Below are 6,305 nucleotides of genomic sequence, written 5' to 3'. Positions count from 1 at the left end.
TGTCTCGATTAGAAATGCCCAACTGTTCCCTCCCTTAGCAGCTTTCTGACACAAGCTGTTGGCTGTAGACTTTCAGCTGCCTCCCTTTCCCCTTCTCTCACATATGTTCGAGGCGCTGTGTTTCGAAATACAGGAGTGATTTTGCAGCAATAGGACTGCATGGTCTCACTGCACAACCCAGCGTGTGCTGCTGAAGGGTGCTGCAGCCAGCAGTGTCCTTATCAAAACGAGCCTACAGGGAGGAGAATTGGTTTCCCACCTGCTTAGAGCCGGTGAGGCTTTCTACAACTGTCAAGGTGTGACAATACACTGAAGTTACAGTGATGCTGTGCTCTCAGTCTGGAATGAGGGTTCGTTACCTAATGTTATGATTCAGGGTCAAACGTTTCCGGTGTCAAGCTAATTATAGGATGGGATCATTAAGGACGTGACTAATTAGGGGGGAAAAAAACAGCCCTGAGGTGTATGAGTGCTCACACTGGTGTCCAGAGACAGCAGGTGATGGGTGATCATCAAAAATCTGATGCGGTTAAAGCTAACCATCCCAAGCTTCTCTTTCAACTTGATTTTATTCTTCCTTACTGCCTTTAAAAAAAGCCATTCTCTTGCTGAGGACATCCCACCATGCTCTGGGCTGTCCCATCTCACAGGATGCTGGGTTCTGTGACTGCAGACAGGCAGACAAGCACTGATGAGACCACTCATTGTTTTTGCTGAGCGCCCAGGTGAGTTTGAACAATACCGAGCACTACACGTCATGCAATTTTCCTGCATGCTACCAACTGTTAGTAGGGCTGCAGCTCAGTCTGAAAGCATCCATATGGTGCTTAGGGAGAGCCACAATCAGAGTATCTGCTGACAGGCTGGGCTATCACATGTTCAGCTCATGAATAATCTGCAGAGACTGTGAGAAGGAAAACTTAGATCCGCGCTGTGACTCGCTTGACCTTTCCCTCTTCATCTCAGCCTTAGCCTATGTCTGCATTTCAACAGCACAGACAGTTGGCAAGTCTGGATTTGAGAAAGGTGTTAGGCGCAGTTGGAATGACAGCATGGACGTAGCCTTTGGGACCAGTGCTGCCGAAACACAATTTTACAATGAGAAAATGTTGCTTTTGAGCTGCGGTTGCCTCAGATATGGTGACTGCAGTGGAACAGAGCCCTTTGAAAAATGTAGCTCACAGAGCGTTTTTATGATAGTCTTAGAACATTTTACAAAGCACTTAGTCTGAAGAGGAGAAGATGTAACTGAAAGCAGACATTATTTAGTCTTCAAATATGCAAAAGGTTGCTGCAAAGCAGAAGGGAATTAGCTGTTCGCTGCATGCAGTGGGTCTCGGACAAGAAATAATAAGCTTATGTCTTGGAAAAGGTGATACAAGTTGTACAAGGGAATAGGGGTGAGAATAGTGGAGCATCAGAATGAATTGCCTAGGAAAGCAGTGAGATGGTCAGCATCAGACATTAAAAAAAAAAGAAAAAAGAAAATAGTAAGACGCGTGTTGAAGATCTTAGGGAGAATTGATCTCATCTTGGGGAGAAGGAGAGAGTAAATGATCTCTTACAATACCTGTCGGTGCTGTTTTCTCATGAAGACAGAGATGTGATTCGTCTGCTTACAAAGCAGGTCAGAACATAAGGTGGGATGAATTCTAGCTCTGATCCTCCTATCTGTGCCCTATCCAGCAGGCTACACTAGATTTTCATCTGAATTAAAGATGTCAGCATTCCCCAACTGTTATCTCTTCCAGCAGGCTGTTGGCTTTTCCTATTTGCTTATTTGTTTGTTTTGGTTTTCTTCTTCTTTTTTTTTTTTTTTTTTTTTCTTTCTCTGTTGCTAAAAAGCCTGCACGAGCTGTGAGTCACTCTCTGAACCCCAGCTGATATTTACGGTGCTTCCCTGGGGAAAAACTCCCACATCCCCCTTCACTCCAGAGAAAATGGAGTTTCCATTTTAGCTGCTTCGCAACGAAGTGAATTGTGAATTGATAATCAGAATTGGGAAACGTCCCCTTGTTTGTCTAGTAAATCTGTACTGAAAAGGTTTTTTACAGTGTGTGGATGAAGCTATTTCCCTGCAGTGCTTTACCCTTCTGGAAGGCAGCACTTGAATGTCCAGGGCTATTAGCTCAGCAGCTGTCAGAAGTATTAAATTCACCAAGCATATGGATAGAGATAAGCCATAAAATAAAAGGAAAGATGCCATGATCTGAGTAACTTGAATTCTCACCTGGCTCCAAATATCTTCCCTCGGTTATTTTCTCATTAATTGTGTTTATTGATCTAGCTCAACTAAAGATTAGTGCGGGACTTTGTTCAATACCATGTGCAACCGTTACCCAGCTGCCATGGGAGGATGTCAGACAGACCTGGATTGTAGTGAATTGTTTGCAGCGACTTAAAACAACTCTTCTGAGAAGTTTGAATCTTAATTTTTTTCCTAAGATGGTGCCCATCCTATGAAGAAAACCCTAAACTTCAAGTTTCTCTATGCAAGTCCCCTTCTGATTTATAAGAACTCAAGCAAGAAGTGATGAGAATGACAAAATCTCTCTCCTTTGTGGGGCTATAAGCGTGTAGTTTAGAAATGTGAAACTGAAGAAACCACTCGCAGACCATTTTTCTGTGTGGTTTTTCTTTGAGGTTTAAAAGCAGATGTGCCTATTCCTTAATGGGAGCACTGACGTTGTTTCTCTCTTCTATCTGGCCACATATTTCACAAGGCTTTTGGAATACAGCACTTCTGAGATTATTAACCAGCTGCTTTGCTTTTCAAAGGTAAATCCAAACAAAAATACAGACATATGGATTGCCATTGCAAAAACATTTTCTTGGAATACTGGGCTGAAAACTCATTGCATTTCCCCTGTAAGTATTGCCCAAGACGTCATTGCTATATGCCATAACCCTGACATCAGTAACTGCTGCTGCTGCTGCTGCTCCAGGAAATATTTCTTGGCTTCAGGATCAGCTGTTCAGTGGGAGCTGTTGACTTCACAGGGGAACACAGTAAATCAGTCGGTGGAAGCCACAGTAACTTATGTTTATGCACTGCCTTTCACTCAAAGATATCCATAACCTGACTAGCAGTAATGGCAGTGTGAGGGCAGGAAGAATAGCTGGGGAACTGTAGAATGATAGAGGATGCAGCAAAACCTTCCATTGCTGTTTAGTACACATAGGATTAAAGGATCTCCTCGTATTTTCTGAATGCTACATAGCCCAAGGCTTCAGTGAACATCCTCCTTATTTACATCATGGGAAACTGAAGCACGCAGAGGTTTCAGCTGCCAACAATTGCACAATCATTGCTCAGCAGTTGACGTAGTAATAGCATCTTGAACACCTGACAGCATCCCGTGACCTGTCCTTAAGATAGTGCTTCTGAGAATGGAGCTGCCAGAGGTGTTGGGCACACTGATAGGGTTCGGGCTGGACCGTGGCCAAAGCAGAGAGAACAACTGCTCCTTATAAAAGTGCCATAGCGTTTTTGGTGTCCCCAGGCACCCGTGGCCACAGCTGGGCATTAGATCGAATAATACTTCATTACAAGGACAGCTTGCTGAAGAAATATCATGCCTTCTTTCATAAAGAGAGGGCACAGCTCTCAGCTCTAAAGCAGAAGGATGCAAAACAGTTCCTGAGTCACTGCCATCAGCATTTTCTGCATGGGGCTTCCCAGACGAGCCCTGCCTGTCCGTGGTTCAGCTTGTCCTGCAGTATCTGGTGAGATCAAAGCCCAGACAGACAGGGAGAAGATGGAGAGTTCTAAAATCAGGACAAGAAAAACTATTTTCCAGCTTAAAACGCCAAGGAAATAATGTCTGGGATGAAAAAAAATATTTACATCACAAAAAAATGAAGCAAAATTCTTTGGTCTTTCCATTGAGATATTCCCTCTTCCAAGTGTCCTGCCTCCAAGGATGCATGTTGCAAAGCAGAAATCCCACTACAGGCTTATGCCAAATAAACAAGCTGCAATTATCCTGTGTTGCAAACAGGATTTGTTCATCTGTCTCGGCCTGTCTTGCCACAGTTTTCTGTCCTCCTTGCCAAATGGAAAAGAAATAATTCTCTCCCAGCCGATCAGGTTATAATTGGCTGGGTACGCCATCAGCTGGCACATCCTGCTCGGACGCTGGGAAGGCACAAACACTTCAGGATTACAGAAAATGAGGATGCTGACTCTGGGACCAATCCAAAGCCCTTCAGAGCGATCGTGGAGGCTCTAATTGACTGCAGAGAGAGCTGCATCAGCTCCTTAATTGCTGGAGAGAAATGGAACAATGAGTTTTCGCTCTCAGTACATCCTGTTGGAGAGCCCAGTGGTGAGGTCTGCAAGCTGCCTGCCTGCTGCTTTCCAGCAGCACTGGAAAGCTCTGGGCTCTTACCCTGGTGTTGTTTACAAAGAAGGGTGCTCAGACGTTTGGTTGTGCCAGCGGATGTGTGATGACGATAATTCACTTTTGCTGTATTTCCTGTGGGAACAAATAGAGCTGGTAGATTCAGGTAATGGTGGCATAGAAGCACCAAAGATAAACACTGAAGTTTTAAATTTTGTTTGGTTAGAACCACTCTGCAGCATCTCTCTGCCTTGAAGACCTCTGCTTCTCCCTCCAAATCTGGAGGGAATTGGTGTGGGCAGTGGAGTGCTGTGGGAGCTGACATGGATTTGCCATGGGAAAGAGGTCAGCAGGCCAGTGGGGAAGTGATCTCTGAGGGATGGAGGAGAAGGCACCCATGGAGATGTGGAATAAGAGTGTAAGTGTAGGTGTGGGGAAGGGAGGGGAGGCGATGAGGCACAGAGGGAACATTGAGATGAAGAGGAAAGAGATTACATTCTGGATAAAAATAGAAAATCCAAAAGAGGAAAAGAAGCAGGGAGGAAAGCTGCTTCTACTGCAAGCTGCTGGGTTTCTGTTTCAGGCAATGTCATCAGGGACATCTTTTGTTTGGTTTGCACCTAAATGCTCTGCTGTCCTCACCATGAATCCCTCAGTTCCCTAGCAAACAGATGTGACAGGGCCTCGTGGAGTCCCGCCAGAAGGTTTGAGTAAGGGGGAAAATCCGTGTGATTCAGTACAGGTGGAAAACAGCTCCAGACATGTTTCCAAACAGTCTGTTCTTTGAGGTGACTCATTGTCCACGTGCCTCATTGCAGACTCTTGGTGCAGCTTTTCTTCATTCGATCAGAGCTGAGGGCACCAAACTTGTCCATCACCGAAGCCCCAAAGGCACGTTTTTAAAGATGACAGCCTCATTCTGCACGTGAGCTGCACTGGAGGAAGGAATGCAGCGGTTCGGGCTGTGAGAAGCTGTGCATTTACTCATCCTGTGCTGTAGCAATTTGTTCACACGTAGCCTTGCAGCCTGCACTTGTCATCTGTCATCTGATGGATGCACCCGAATACATGATTCTTGGAAATCAAGGTATTGTCCCAGTGACAAGGTTTGCTTGCTGGATTCCTTAGCAGAACCCTCAGGCTGTCCAAAGCAATCACATATCTCATCTCATCTGTTCAGAGCACCTCATGTCCAATGTTCCTCCTCCTTTTCTGCCAGCGGTCACACTGTGGGCAGAGAGCCTCCCTGCAGCAATGCTCGTGGGCAGAGTTTGGAGACTTTTGGCGTCAATTAAATATCTGCTTCCCCGCCTCTGTTCAGTTGAAGTACCTGCAGTCAGGCTGTCATGGTGACAGCTGCTCTGAGCCTCTCGCAGGGGTGAGGCCCTGCTATTAGGATTCAGGGCAGCGCTTCTGCTGGCATCGCAGAGACCTCTTCTGCCAAGTGCTTCATTGATTGCGGAGCTCACTTTATTGCAGAAATCCCAGCTGAACAGAGACTCTTCAGAGCAGAGAGGCAAGCAAGGTTTGCTTTAATTTTTGTTATTATCTGGAAACAGGTTACATTCCTCGCAGGCCTGTTGGTGAAGCCCTCACAGCCGTTCCTGCTCACGTGAGGATGTTCAGGCACACCCAAGGGTTCGGGATGCAGCTGAACATGCTGCAGAACAGCATGGCAAAGCAGAACCATTTACAAAATTGTCCAGCTTCCCCTTGCAAGAAGGGAACAGCTCTTAGGAGCGAACGGTCTCGGGAAGGAGCAGTACAAGGGACCTTCGTAGGAGGCTTGTTTTCGAGGAGCCTCGTTAGCGCAGTAGGTAGCGCGTCAGTCTCATAATCTGAAGGTCGTGAGTTCGATCCTCACACGGGGCAAGTTGGGTTTCCTCCTTTTTTTTTTCTCCTTTGTGAGGGAAGGAAATATTTCTTTTCTCGCCGCAGCAGAGCGGGACGACGGGGCTCCGT

The 6,305-nt window shown here is 46.0% G+C and overlaps 1 non-coding gene across 1 annotated transcript; it reads left to right on the top strand.

The window, feature by feature from the left end:
* Positions 1 to 6,142: 6,142 nt before the first annotated feature.
* Positions 6,143 to 6,215, top strand: TRNAM-CAU (transfer RNA methionine (anticodon CAU)). The gene has a single exon. It is a non-coding gene; the product is annotated as a tRNA-Met (tRNA).
* Positions 6,216 to 6,305: the final 90 nt, after the last annotated feature.

This window comes from Meleagris gallopavo, chromosome 13 (assembly GCF_905368555.1).
Source record: "Meleagris gallopavo chromosome 13, MGAL_WU_HG_1.1, whole genome shotgun sequence".
NCBI classification, from domain to species: domain Eukaryota; kingdom Metazoa; phylum Chordata; class Aves; order Galliformes; family Phasianidae; genus Meleagris; species Meleagris gallopavo.
The sequence above is the reverse complement of the archived record's forward strand: the minus strand, read 5'-3'. Positions and strand labels throughout refer to the sequence as shown.